The following is a 15677-nucleotide window of genomic DNA, read 5'->3' as shown; positions in this document are numbered from 1 at the left end:
GATTTTCGATCTCATGTACCGATTCAAGTAATGAACTTGGTTCAATATGAAACTGCATAGATATGTTGTACATATACATATGTACATATATGTATATGTACATATACGTGTATACGGCCAAAGAATAAAAAAAAAGTAATAAAATATGATTATTTTTCATCATTTTTGCATTATAAAATTTGATCGGTTTATTCAGGTATAACCGATTGATCAAAATCGGTCATGCAAGGGATCGTGAGTTTTGATCAATTTAGAAACAACTTGATTAAACCTCAGTGGGTCGGGTCGGTTTAGTTCCTAACACAAAAAGATTTATATGACTTATATGTAGTATGAAAAATACCAAAAACATTTCTGATAAAAACATTTTCATTGGGAAGGCCTACTTGGTTGTCTAAATGGTTGTGTATGACTATCATTATTGTGATCCTACGCTAGTGATAAGTATATTTGAGATGTGCATGGATGTATGATGCGAACCATGGGTTCAAACCATGACTAAGATGGAAGATTTGAGAGAAAAGTGTTTTAAAATTATATTTTTAGAAAACATTTTTGAGGTAACACATGTATCTTGCAAATTTTAATCCTTATGCATATCAAATTTATCCTTGTTATATACTGATGTTGTAGGACTGATATGATTGTGAATATGCATGCATTTAGTCCATCACGATTGATAAAAAAATAATAAATATGAGAAAGAACACTCCAAGTTGTTGTTTCTAAAAAGCAAAACCTGTTTTTTGAAAGAAAATACATGTGATTTTCGTTTCAAAACTATAGGTGAAAAAAATTGGGGCTTTGTTTAAACCCGACCTATAAAAAGAAAAGAAAACAAAAATTTTATAGATTTTTGTTTTGAATGACTAGTGAAAAAAATGTGAAACATGTGTTATTTGTTTCACCTAAATATGTTATTCTCGCATGTGTGTGAGAAGTCTGACATTGGTTCGGTAAATCGATTGTATCTCTCTTGTTCAAAAGAGTTTTTATGAATGGTTTGTAGTGTTCGAAAGATGACAAATTTTTACATATTATGTAAAAAATTGAAATATGTGCACAAAATAGTGATAATCGAAACAAAAAAGCATATATGATCCTAAATCGATCGTATCTCCTCGTCCAAGGGAGTTTTTACAAATGGTTTATGTTATTGAAAAACTGACAATTTTTTTTATATTTGTGAAAGTTTAAGCTCTGTTCTTAGACTGTATATAAAGCTATGACAATTGAAATGATAGAACCGATATGGGCCTAAGTGGATCTCAAACCAGTTATAGATCGGTTAAACAATGCATGAAATGAATGTATGATATGAGATTATATTTTTAAATGCTAAATAAAAATGTAGATGAAACGTATAATTTCGTGTTTATGTAGGTGCTAAGTGCCTAAAGAGGCATGTAATAAAAAGGCTCATTTCTACATGTTTATAATTGAAGACACATTGCTATTGAAGTGCATGTGTCATGCATTATGTTGTTTATGTAATTGTGTAAGAATGAATATACTTAATCGTGATCAATGCTTATAAGTGAATGCATGAATGAGTTGATATGTTACAAATTACATATATGGCTTGATAGCATCTTTAACATTGAATTCTTTATCAATTAGCCCAAATTGAAGGCATAAATCTTAGATTAAATTTATTTTGTATGTACATGGATAAATAATAGAATTAATAGATTAAAAGAATAATCATGTGAATGTTATTTCTATTGGGCTTACAATGAGAGGATAAGCGGTACTTTTGGCTTTGTAGAATATGTTTTGAGCATGGAAGGTTGCTCTTCCCTATCCATGAAGATAGGAAAAGGTCTTCACATTAGTCACAGAGTAGTAGGTTATAAAACTCATGAGTGAAAGTCTGATGCATCAAGATAGAGGTGTTAGGAGCACTTTCTCGACTAGGTCATCCCTCATATAGAACTGATGAAAGGTACCCGACCAGGGCAAAACCATAAATTATTTGAATATACCCTCTTGAGTCGTAGTCCAGATTCAAGTAATGTTTGTGCAGTACCTGCAGGCTAAGAAATAAAAACCTAAATTATTTGTGCATTTAGTTAAGCATGACATACATCACGTAAAAAGAAAAACTTCAAAGTCACTCATGCATAAAAGATATCATGTTTTGCAATGGTTAGTGCATGCATGTTTATCTGTTAATACATAAGGTTATAACTATTTATGAATGATATTTTTGTCATGCAATGGTGATAGACATTAATCATGTAAGCATGTTGTTATTTCACTAAATACGTAACTGAATTGCAAATGCAAGTTATGTGCACCCACCATACTCAATTGTGGCTATTTAGAGATATTGTTATTGCGCTCAATCCTTAGCCGAAATACAAATGCAAGTTATGAGCACACACCACACTTAGTTGTGGATATCTAGGGATGCTACAATGACCTTGTATATTTAACAGATTTGAGTGTAGAAAATACCAAAAATATGATACTTATGCTAAGTATCAATGCATGTTGCTTGGAATGCAATGCATATGAAATCAGACAAAGTGCCCATAGCAAGTGAATATAATGCAAAGGCATCATACAAATAATAATTGAATATTTATATGTTTTAATAGTTGAAAGCACTTTAATATGTCTCATGTATATTGGTTTTAGTTTACCTATATCGGTATTTCTTACGAGGCTTTTACGAGTTTGGCTTGTTTTATGGGTTTTCAAGTAAAATATGATGTACAGCTACAGAGTGGATGCAAGATGTTGGGATGACGTTGAGAGCTAGTCTTTTCCTTTTTTGGAGATAGTTTTGGAAAAATATTTATTGTTATTTTGGATTAAAAATACTTTGATATGAATTTTAAATTATTGAGACTGAATTAAATTTTAATAGTGAATATTATTCGTATTTTAATTCAGTTATGATGATTAATCGTACTATAACCTACCCAAAATGTTTAACAAAAAAAAAAGATTGTTTCCACTGTTTTTAAAAGAAAAAAATTCTTAAAATTTTTTGAATTGAAATTTTGGGGTGTTATAGGGTATATGAGCTAATGAGCTCTGATTGGCCTGTGAGGCACATGAATCCCAGTAATAAGATAACCCAATAACCCATTCAGTTTGAAGGACTACCTCAGAACAAGTAGTAAGTACAAGCCCTAAACATATGTTATATTTTGGGAGCGACACATCCCTTTAGTCTTCAGACACTGGAGGTTAGAAAGCCGGTCTACCAATGTGTTCTAAGTGTTAAGACCCTTGTACTTCTGTAGAAGGTTAGGTTGCAACCTTACTTACCTCAATTTGTTGGGGGTCTTTAGCGTGTTTCTTCTGATTAATACACCATCCATTTTGAAGTGAAGTCAGATAGTCACTCGAGGTATTGAAAATACATAGAATAATGAACCCCTGCAATTGGTGAAACAGTCTTTCTTTTATCTATCATGTGCATACCCACAGGTAGCCTAATATCAAAACAAAGACCTTACAATTACTTAAATGAAAACAAATCCTGTTGTTCGAAACACTAACAATGGTTTGTTGTTGCTTTTGTAGCATCTTTGATAACCCATTAGTGATGCCATGTTCGAGAATGATAACAATTTTTTGCATGGGTTGGCATTACCCAATGTTTTTCATAAATGCCTGATTAATGCATGTGTTACAACTTACCTGACATGTATGTTTTGACTCCCTGCAATTATTTGAGGTTGGTGTTTTATCTGTCAGGCTTTCATGAGTCTGACCCATGTTATGAGATTATACATTATAAGTAGTTGCTGCAGGCAATGACGCGATGATACAACAACATCATGGATTTACTCTTGTGTTTGTTCCCTCTTGAACATTTCTGAATATGAACTTTTCTATAAAGAACTAGTTCAATTCAATCTTTGTATAAAATGCATGCTTGAATGAATGTGTGGAGATTTGGAGACCCAATCGCTTTAGCTGAATACCTTGTCTATAATCCGCCCAAGGTTTGCAAACTTAGGTCTTTCGAACCAATTATTTCGCTTAGTAACTAACTTGACTGAAAAAATAACTTATTTCAGAGTTTTTTAAATATTTTTAAAATTTTATAAGTTAAAAATTTTAGAGCGTTACAATCCATGTATCTTTGTGACAAATTTTCATTTACATATACATATATAAAATCTTTATTGTGCTTTAATTTCCAAATATAGACTACAATTTTTCACACATACAACGTGGTTACTATTAGTATTATCTAATTGCTTGGAAATTTGGGCCATCAATGCCTAAAACCCTTGAGAAAGGTTTTATGTAAGTTTTGATATTAACATGGCTGAGCAACTCAAGTTTAAGCCAATAAAGGTCATAGTTACTTTAAAAAAAGGGGAGCACATCAAGTGATCCATCAAATCACTTTGAGAAAGTGATTTGGCATCTTCACCGTCATCCCACCAGAACCCCACGGTCTTTATAAAATTTGTGAACGGTGAGGATGCCAAATCACTTTAATCTGCTATCCTCGTAAAGGGCTTTTGCTCGCTCTATTTTTATTCTTAAAAAAGGGGTCAGTCATGGCTCACATGCATAAAATCTCTAGAAGTATTTAATAGCCAATATGAACCTGCTTGCTCTCAATTATACCACATTATACACCTTGGATAAATGTTTCTGCATGCTCTCACTTTCTCACCGCAGAAAAGTTGCAAAAGTTTTTGTATAATATGGATCCTTCATGTGCCACCTACAAAAACAAGTTTTCTGATTTCATAGAAATGACTTAAAAAAAAAAATCCAAGATAAAGATGAGATTAAAGGTGCATTTGATTGCATAGATATGAAACTCAGATAACACATGAATATTATTATATCAAATTGACACCTAACATGGTGTGGGTTTCTCATGGCACCCAAACAACTAAAACAATGGAATCATGCTCACCTACCAAGTCCCTTCCTCACAGGCAGGACACCCTGTACCTACAGTTGCATGGGCCCACGCGTTCTGCATGCCCCATGTGGGTCACCCACATCAGGGTGGTGGGGCCAGATGCACACGTGTGGGCAGCAACTAAGTCAAAGATGGTCAAAGTATATACCATGGTCAACCTAAACGGGTCAATCAAACCACCCCCATGGGTTAGCCTGACCCCGCCTCCCTTCCACACCAGATCTATACACACCCATGCGTACCCCATCGCTGTGGCTCTTGCAAGAGTGGGGCAAGGGATAGAAGGAGAAGAAGAATGAGGATGATTTTGTTTGTTTATGGTTGGGAGGCGGAAAGAGGAATAAGGGTGGGTTCTATCGGTCTCTGTGCGTGAGCAGGGGACTAAAATCCGTGAAACAGAATTGCCCACCAGCGATAGAGGGCGGAAATATTTATGGGCAGGTGTTTTCTCTTCGAAGGAGAATAAACGCGACCACTCTGCTCTGTTGCCGATTTCGTGGCTCCCCATAGAGGAATTTGGTCGGGATTTGTTGTTTTTGCTGTAATTATTTGTTGGGTGTTCGTCCTTCCTTTGTCATCCAATGTGAGGACACTCTTTTCCCTTTCCCCTTGTTGGCTTTTTGCTTCTTGGTTTCAGTACAATTTTTGTGTTTTGTGATGGTTGGTTGCATGGGTTGAAATTATATCCAGATGGGTTTTGATGGGGCTCTCTTTAGAGGGTTGGTTTGTTGATTTTTCTTTTTGATTTCTTCTTTTTTTGGTTTCGTATGGGTAACTTGTGTTTCATGCTATATGGTCGTTTGTTTGTCTCTTTTTGGTTGCTTGCGGCTTCTAGTTTACTCTTACAGAGTTCGGATCTGGGTTATTTTGATTTTCATAACTTCGCATGTCGTATCCAAATATCATGCTGTTGCGTCCATCACCTGAGAGAAAAAACAGAATTACTTCAGTAGTGCTGCCCTTTTTCTTTTCTGCTTGGTGTTTCACGATGGTCTCTTCTTTCTTTTTCAGGGATTTTATAATTCCTTATAAGGATATCGGCTCAATCTTAGACGCTGCTATTGTATTTAGAATTTCTTTTTCTTGGTTTGAAGTTGGTGTAAGTCTCTAATGTTGGTCCAATTTCATTTGAATTGTCAAGAAAAGAAAAAAAGGAGCCAAAAAGGAGAGCCTCCTGGTGGTATGTCACTTAGATGCCTGAGCTTGGGCGGTCTTTCTGCTTAACCTGTTGCATGGAGCAGTAACAAACTTGCAGCTAAAGAGAACATTTTGTTCGCAAAGATACCATCTTACTTCCGTTACTTTGATGTGCAAGACATGGTATTGTTAGAACCTTGGTGTACAATTGGGATCCGATGCTATATTGCTGAAAAGCACGACTGATTATCTTGCAAGGATTTTCAGTTTTTTTTTATCTCTCTAGCTAGTGTATGCAATATATGTAGTTAAACTAAACTGATCCGGTATCTTATTTTTGTAATCATATTCATTATTCACCTAGGTTGTGGTTCAGAGTTTGATTTCATGGTTGGTTGCTGAGAGTACCATTAGCCTCTTTTCCATGTTTTTTTTCATTCAATGGATTGATGGCTTATTGCATATAAACTTCTGTGCTTGTGCATATGCATAGCCGTAGTGTTCAGTCTCACTTGTTCTCTTGAAATGGAGTTCCAAATGCATCTGAAGTTCTAGGGGCACCAACTTGTTGGTACCTCAAGAAATTGTTAGAATTTTTCAGCCAACCTATGGCAGTGTTGTGATATAATTAGTCATTCATAAAACATGTTACTGCTCCAAAGTCTGTGTTTGATTTTTCATATTAAGGATATTGTAGGAAAAATCCAGAAAAATGGAGCAAGAAAAGGTTAATAAGTCTCATGTGTTTTGTCGATGCTTCTTCAGAAATTGGGCAAGGGGATGTTATAGTCCATGTTCTTACTATCAATTGTTGCAGAGGTCTCTCAGGTCCTTTCTATCATCATCAAGTCCTCTATCGATTGCATTATTATCACAAGTGCTTCCCTTCCTTTTGGAAATTTTCTTATTGCTTATCGTTTTTAAGTAGTGGCTCATGTTTGGTGAGTCCAGGCATCGCTTACTAGATTTCCTGAAGATGCTTAAGGAGTTGCACGACTACAAATCACCTGACTCACAGTAAGAGTCCAAATTGATGAGCATATGTGGATTGGTTGTTCCAGCATTTATGCTGATTTTGCTTCTTTATTTTGTTGAACTTCACTTCTTGTTTGACTTGATTGCTGATTGACAAGTTCCCCCTGTAAATATTTCCTCAAATGTGTGGGATTCTTCTCTGTATACAATAAAAGGCAAGAATAACAGGAAAAGCTGCCCGTATTGCATGTTACTATAAACACTAGACCCCTATTAATTACCCTTACAGATAACTTGTAAAATTGGATAGCCTTGGCTGTATAAGAATACTACAGATACCCAATCAATATAATTTTTTTGTGTTACTAGTTATTTGTTTGATATATTTCTGTAATAGTTGATTCTTCTGTCTGGCTTATGCAGTCAACATGGGCCTATTATTTGGTGTAAAATTCCAATGGATATTATGTTTTAGCTGGTAGGCTCGAGCTCAGCTTGAACCCTTACATTCAAGCTTATTTTCGTTTGGCTTCGCTAAGTTCAAGTCGAGCTTGTATCAACACATATGTATTATTTTCTATTTGAAATCAAATAAGTGGAAAGTGGAAGATAGCAGCTTTGAACCAGTGACCACTTTTTATCAAAGTAGAAAGGCAACCACCACACTATACATGTGCTTTGTGTTAATAAGGGAAGTTGAATATTTTTAAATGCTACATCAAGCTTTAGTTTGAGCTCAAGCTCATTCACGTAATCAAGCTTATACTTGAGATTGAGATTGGCTTGTTCAATAAATAAATGAGCTCAAGCATAGCTTTAATCAAGCCAAGCCTCATCCACTTGGCTTGTTGTGTGCCCCTAATTTTAGGCATTTGATAGCCTACAAGGTCTGTCGATGTAAATCCTGTTATGGCATGCCATTTTTTAATTCAGGTTTGATAGTTGATCCATTCTAAATGTCTCAAACACCATGAAAGTCTATTGAAGAATCTAGGTTTTTAGCCTATATCCCTTTCAGTCAATGTACATCATGCTTTTCTCAAATGTCATGAACTCATGATCTTTGAAACATAGGATGCAAAATTAAGTCGATACTTGTTAGGTATTATTAGAATACCAAAGCTAGATAAAGATCAAAGTATTTAGGTTTAATATATGTTACTAATAATTATAGTGGGTTTAGTCCATCATTTGTTTTATTATTTAGAGTTGTAACTGTAATCAAAAGAGCAGAAATACAATGGACAATCCAATAAGGATAAACACTAAACAAAAGCCCACCAGGAGACAATACAATTGTAATAACTATATTTTTTAAATGTTAAATAAATTCATTATATGAAATTGAACCCTATGGATCTTGAACCGAATCTGAACATGATCCGAAGTCCCGAAGCTCGATCCAAATAATATTTGGATATGATCTTTTACCGGATCTGAATATTGATCCAAACCCATATACAAAAATAAAATGGATCCTTTAACGGATCTTGATATTATTCAAATGAATATTTTTTAACGGATTTTGATATTATCCAAACAAATATTTTTAGCAAATCTGGATATTTATCTAGATCCATATTTCAGGGGCATACTTGTAAATATTTAAATTGACCATGGGTAAAATGGTAAATTTTCAACTGCTTAATATGAAATACTAAAAAATATAAAGTTAACTTTTGAAATTTGTATAAAAAAGTAATAAAAATAATAATAAAATATCAGGTATTAACCAATGCTTGACAGCCTCCAAAACACATCCTTACCTGGGGGTGGCCCGGGTGGGGGCGACACCCCATGGGCCTATAAATACTCCCCCTGGGGGTGGTTTCTCTAACTACAATTCTCCCTCCCTCAGAGCTTTTCTCTCTCCTCAGACCTTCTCTCTCATGTTTTACTACCATAACCCTGTTTTCTTTCCTATTTCTCTGTCTATTTGACCTCAGAAACCAACCTGCCTAGCTAAGATACTTGCTAATCGTAAAAAATCTAGTCGATCATGATTTACTAGCAGAAGCCTTTCTTTTTTATCAAATGAAGCTTTTTGTAATTTTGTCGAAAGGAAGGACATAGAAAATTGGCATAGGAGATTAAGACATCCAAGTATGTCAAAATTGCACTTGTTTCCAATTCTTGAAAATTGTAATGAAAAAGATTTTGTTTGTAAAGATTGCATCATTGGAAAAATGAAATCTTTGCCTTTTTTATCTAGTCATTTTTATATCTAAAGAACCATTTAGGTTAATACATTCGGATGTATGGGCATCAACACTGATCATGTCTACTTTGTCTCTCAATCAAATCATGGAAGCTCTTCAACCACTCCTCAAGGGATCCGTTTCCGGAGCCGCCATGACCACCTTCTCTCCTCCCGATAAGACTCTTTGGCTCTGAGACTCGGGTGCATCCTTTCATATGACTCCAAATGTTTTTTCACTTTCTAAATACTCAAAAAATGTCACTCTCTTTTGTCTCCACCGCGGATGGGGCTTCTCTTGAAATAAAAGGAATTGGTGATTTTGAAAGACAAGGTTTTTCTATTCCAAAAGTTAGATTTATACCAAAACTAAATTTAAATTTGTTTTCCGTCTCTCAACTATCGGATCATGGGTGTGATATCAAATTCTCATCAAATAAATGTTGGATACAGGATCGCCGGTCCGGGAAGTTGATTGGGGAAGGCTCTAGGAAGGGAGATCTTTATCTCATGAAATTTCTTCAAATTCAAAAAACATCTTTTTGTAATGTTGCCCAACATAAGGATATAAATGTTTGGCATAAACGCCTTGGGCATCCAAATATTGTCAAGCTTTCGTATTTACATTTTGCTAAAACCTTATGTAAAAACAATTTCAATTGTAATGATTGTATTCTTGGTAAAATGAGAAGCTTACCTTTTGGACAAAGAACTATGTTTTCAACTAAGCCTTTCGAAATTGTGCATTCGGATGTTTGGGGACCGGCACCCGTTGTGTCTAAGGGAGGTTTTTCGTATTATGTTATTTATGTGGATGATTTCTCAAGGTATAGTTGGATATACTTCCTCAAACATAAACATGAGGTTTTCTCTACTTTTAAGGTTTTTCACATGTTAATACAAAATCAATTCAATAGTAAATTACAAATTCTTAGAACCGATTCCGGGGGAGAATATCTCTCAAATGATTTCAAAAGTTATATTGAAAATAATGGGATCGTTCATCAAAGGACTTGTCACAAAACTCCTCAACAAAATGGGTTGGCCGAACGAAAACATAGACACATAATTGAAACTACAAGAACTTTGCTAATTTCTCAAAAAATTCCAAAAAAGATTTTGGGCCGAAGCGGCTCTTGCATCGGTTTATCTCATCAACCGACTTCCATCCAAAAACTTGAATCAAATATCTCCATATGAAATCTTGTATAAAAAAGAACCCGATTACAATAGGTTAAGAATTTTTGGTTGTAAATGTTTTGTTCTCACTGATAAGAATGATAAATTATCTCCCAAAGCTATTCCTTGTGCGTTTTTGGGATATTCGGAAACCCAAAAAGGTTTTAGGTGTTATGATATTAAAAATGATAAGCTATATGTTTCAAGAAATGTAACCTTTTTAGAAAACATAAGTGGTTTTGAAGAACACAAAACTCATGAAGATAATGCCGATTACTCTTTTTTGTTTGAACTATTATCTAGAAATGAAGATTTTTTTAGCGATGATGAATTAAATGAGAATGAGGATATAAGTGAAAGTATTCCTCAAACCATTCATGATGAAGAAGAAATGATAAATGATCCAATTACCTATACACATAGAGATAAAAGCACTTTTAGAAGTGCAATAGAGAAATATAGTGACTTTAGTGAATCTTCCAACAACTCTCGAAGAACTGAAAAATCTAGGAAAAATCCTTCTAGATTTATATCCTATGAGTCTTTTTCTCCAAAGCATAGGGCATGTCTTAGTGCCATTCACTCATATCAAGAACCTAGAAATTTTAAAGAAGCTAAGAAAATGATAGAATGGAGGGATGCCATGGACAACAAAGCCAAAACGTGGGTTTTTCAATGTCTTTCAGAAGGAAAGAAAACAATAGGATGTAGATGGGTTTTTTAAGTCAAAACCAAGAGTGATGGCACTCTCGAAAGATATAAAGCCCGTCTTGTCGCAAAAGGATATAGTCAAGAATACGACATCGATTACGAAGAAACCTTTGCTCCTGTTGCACGAATGGTTACTGTAAGGTGTTTGATCACCATTGCATCTATTAAAAAATGGAATATTTACCAAATGGATGTTAAAAATGCATTTCTAAATGGGGACCTTAATGAAGAAGTCTACATGGATGTTCCTCCTGGTATGAATGTACCAAAGGGGAAAGTCCTTCGTTTGCAAAAAACGCTTTATGGTTTAAAACAAGCCCCTAAGGCTTGGTATGATCAATTTAATGATGTGATGGTTCAAAATGGTTTTTCCTCATGCTGTTACACTGACACTGCTCTGTTCGTCAAAAAGTCTGATGCAGGAATTGTGATTTTACTGTTGTATGTTGATGATATGTTGATAACAGGTAGTGACATAAAGGGCATCAGAAACATTAAAACCACTTTAAAAGAAAGGTTTGAAATGTCAGACCTGGGGTATCTGACTTACTTTCTTGGTATCGAGGTAGCCTACTCTCATAGAGGCTATTTTTTGTCTCAAACTAAACTTGCCTGTGAGATTCTTGACAGATCAGGTATTACTGATGATAAAATCTGTGAGACCCCTGAAATTGTGGGATAAAAAATGAAGATCGATGATGGGAAACCTTTGGAGGATCCTACCCCCTACCGGCAACTTGTGGGATCTCTAATGTATCTTAGCATCACAAGGCCGGACATCTCTCATGTCGTGCATACTGCAAGCCAATTTCAGCATGCTCCTACATCCGTTCATATGAGTGTCGTTCTTCGAGTTGTCAGATACATAAAGGGAACTTTAAACAAGAGAGTTTTTCTTTCCTCATCTTCTGAGTTAAATTTAATTGCATATACTGACTCTGATTGGGGAGGTGACCCAAATAATCGTCACTCCACTACAGGCTTTTGCATTTTTTTAGGTGAATCCCTGATCTCATGGAGATGTAAGAAACAACAGAAGGTGTCTCTATCATCCACCGAAGCAGAATATCAAGCCATGGCTTCTACAACTATGGAGATTGTCTGGATTCATCAGTTGCTGCAAGACATGGGGATTCCAATTCAAGAACCCACAAAGTTGTGTTGTGATAATAAGAGTGCAATCTATATTGCTAAGAATCACACGTTTCAAGAGCGAACAAAGCATATTGAGATGGACTGTCATTATGTCCGAGAGGCATATCTACAAAAAGTCATCGATCTTCCTTATGTAACTTCAGAATATCAGTTGGCAGATTTCTTCACCAAGGCGCTTTGCTCTCCAAGATTCAACTTTCTCCTTAGCAAACTTTCGGTCATTGTGCCCTAAGTTTAAGGGAGGGTGTTAAAATGTATCTCTCTTTATGTAAATATTTACATATATATATATATATATATATATATATAAAGAGATACATATACATATATACATCATGTATATATGTATATGTATCTATCTTTATATATATATATATATATATATATATATGTAAATATATATGTTTCCCTTTTTCTTGTAAAACCCACAAGGGTATTTTAGTCATTTCTCTTCTTTTTGCGCATATTCATAATTATGAATATGTTGTAATTCTTTTTGTATTTTTACTTTTCTTCCTTTTCTTTTTTCTTTTCACTTTTTTTGTCTTTATTTTTTTGTTGACTCAAAGTCAACTTGGAGGGCTCAACACTAGCTGTTGAGCCTCTCCAACGGTTAGAATTCTAACCGTTGGAGGGGCTCCAACAGCTAGTGGAGCCCCTCCAAGGCTCCTTTTCCTCTTATAAATAGGGGAGTTCCCCATTTGTAAAATGCACTTCTTGGAGCTTTTGTTCTCCATTCTTCTCAATAAAATTCTTTATATTTTGTATGCCTTTGTGCATTTGAGTTTCTTTATTGTACCTCTGTGTACATTTGTTCTAAGTGTTCTTGTGCATTTGTGCACATTGGTGGTGTTGTGCTTATCGCACACTTTATCTCATTTTTGAGATATTTTCACAGTTTGCACCAAACAGTCTTCGCAGTACTGTCATCCTCCCCGCTACCTTTATGGGTTCCCCTTCGTTGCTGTGTTCTGATGGGCTATGGATTACTGACATGTTCCATTGTGCCAAGATGTGAGCTGTAGGTGGTGGTGATCACCCCAAGACCCACCAGTACTCGTGATAACCTGATTTTGGCTCATTCCAAGGGCAGGAAGTGTAACGAAATGAAAAGAGCTCACACCTCACACAAGAGGCCATAACACAACGCAAAAATGGGTTTAATCACAAAAGCCACTAAAGGCCAGGAGAACACATAAAAAATAATATTTTATTACTGAAGAATGCACAAAGAATGCATAGCCTCAAAGGGGACAAGATGTCCCTATTTATACACATCCAAGTGGGGTATTGTGGGCCCACTAGAGTCGCTGAGAAGGCCCCAACAACTAGAAATCTAGCCGTTGGGGAGTCCCAACAACTCTATGATCACAAAGACCATAATGCCCTTGATAAAAAATACATAAATAAAATTAAAAAAAGGACTGTTCTGTCCGTAGTGGACAAACCCTATTACATGGGTATAATTATCAAAATACCCCTAAAGGGTATTTCCTATTACAATGAAGAAAAAATATGTATATATACATGTTATATGAACATATACATAATCATATTTTAACACCCCCCTCAAACTCACGGTGTCATAACCAAGAGTTTGCCAAGAAGAAAGTGAAGTCTTAGAGACGGGAGCACTTTAGCGAAAAAGTCTCTCAATTGATATACATATGACAATGTAATGGTCTTTTTCAAGATTTTTTCTCTAACATAGTGGCAATCCATTTCGATGTGCTTGGTTCGCTCATGAAATATGTAGTGGCAATCCATTTCGATGTGCTTGGTTCGCTCATGAAATATGTGATTGCTTGCAATGTAAACAATGTTTTTGTTGTCACAACATAATCTTGAAGGTTCTGCCATGTGAACTCCGTAGCTTAGAAGTCGTAATGGTCATGGCATGGTATTCGGCTTCGGTATACGATAGAAACACCTTTTGTTGTTTCTTGTATTTTCGTGATATTAAGGAATCACCTACAAAAATACAAAATCCAGTGGTTGAGCATCGATCATTCACATCTCCTCCCCAATTAGAATATGAATATGCAATAACTTCTAATGAAGAAGATGACAAAAATAAATCATGAGTAATAGTATTTTTAATATATCTAATCATCTTCATTACAACACTCATGTGTACTGTAGTGAGGGAATGCTGAAATTGACTCGCATAATGAATAGCATATGCAATGTCAAGGTGAGTGATAGAAAGATAGGCTAGAGATTTAATCATTTGCCCGTATGTACTTGGATCTTTCAAAGGTTTTCCATCATCATTCTTCATCTTTGCATTTATGACCTTTGGTGTATTAACGCGCTTCTCATCAGTAAGTCCAGATATTTCTATTATCTTGACTGTATATTTAGTTTATGATAAAAAATACCCACAAAGTAAATAAACAATTTTAATTCCAAGAAAATAACGAAGAAAACCAAGATTTGTCATATCAAAGTTAGCCTTGAGAACATCTTTAATATGACTAACTCCCTGTTTATCATCTCTTGTAATAATCATGTCATCCACATAGAGAAGTATAACTACTATACCTGCATCAGAAGACTTAACAAACAAAACAGTGTTAGAGTAACAAGATTTTAAATCTAGTTGAACCATCACATTGCTAAAACGATCATACTAAGCCTTAGGGGCATGCTTCAAACCATACAAGGCTTTATGTAGGTGAGTAACTTTTTCACGTGTCAATCCTAATCCGGGTGAAGGTTCCATATACACTTCATCGTTAAGATTACCATTAAGAAAATCATTTTTAACATTCATTTAAAAAATAAGTCATTTTCTAGAAAAGAATACTCATTTATTTCATTAGTTATTTCAATTTCAAAAAAGCTTTCTTTTTCTAAAAATGATACATTCCTTGAAACATATAGCCTTTTAGTTTCAAAGTCAAAACATATGTAGCCTTTTTTATTATTTACACATCCTAAAAAAACACAAGGAATAGCACGAGAAGAGAGTTTGCCATTTTTGTCAGTAAAAACAAAACACTTATATCCAAAAACTCTCAATCTAGAGTAATATGGGATCTGTTTAAAAAGTTTTTCAATAGGAGATACATTTTTTAAGGAAGAAGATGACATTATGTAATAAGATAAACTGAGTTAATATGGCTTCAGCCAAAAAATCTTTAGGTACTTGATTTGTAATAAGTAAAGGCCTTGTTTTTTCTACAATATGCTTATACTTCTTTTCAGCTAAACCATTTTTTTGAGGGGTAATAAGGACAAGATTTTTGATGCGTGATACTATATGTGTATAGGTCTAGGTAATCTTTAAATTCTTTTGATAAAAACTCTTCCCTTGAATCAGTTCGAAAGATGAAAATATCATTCCTGAATTAATTTTTAACTAAATTGTGAAATATTTGAAAATATGAGAAAACTTCATACTTGTATTTA

At 34.7% G+C, this 15677-nt stretch overlaps 1 protein-coding gene across 7 annotated transcripts in view; it reads left to right on the top strand.

Annotated features, from left to right (window-relative positions):
* The first annotated feature begins 5183 nt into the window (after window positions 1-5183).
* The window catches only part of LOC149819176 (bZIP transcription factor 1-A-like), a 37790-nt gene continuing 27296 nt past the window's right edge, over window positions 5184-15677 (top strand). The window contains exons 1-3 of one of the 7 annotated variants that reach the window (XM_089985271.1): window positions 5243-5492; window positions 6812-6874; window positions 6998-7063. The gene's annotated coding sequence lies outside the window, so the exon portion shown is untranslated. Of the gene's footprint in view, window positions 5493-6007; window positions 6230-6811; window positions 7064-15677 lie in introns of those variants that run through there. The other 6 variants (XM_089985273.1, XM_089985270.1, XM_089985275.1 and 3 more) reach the window with 6 other exon arrangements.

The sequence above is a fragment of the Nuphar pumila genome, chromosome 13, assembly GCF_984573655.1.
Source record: "Nuphar pumila chromosome 13, dmNupPumi1.hap1.1, whole genome shotgun sequence".
Classification (NCBI taxonomy): domain Eukaryota; kingdom Viridiplantae; phylum Streptophyta; class Magnoliopsida; order Nymphaeales; family Nymphaeaceae; genus Nuphar; species Nuphar pumila.
This window is presented reverse-complemented; position numbering and strand designations above follow the sequence as displayed.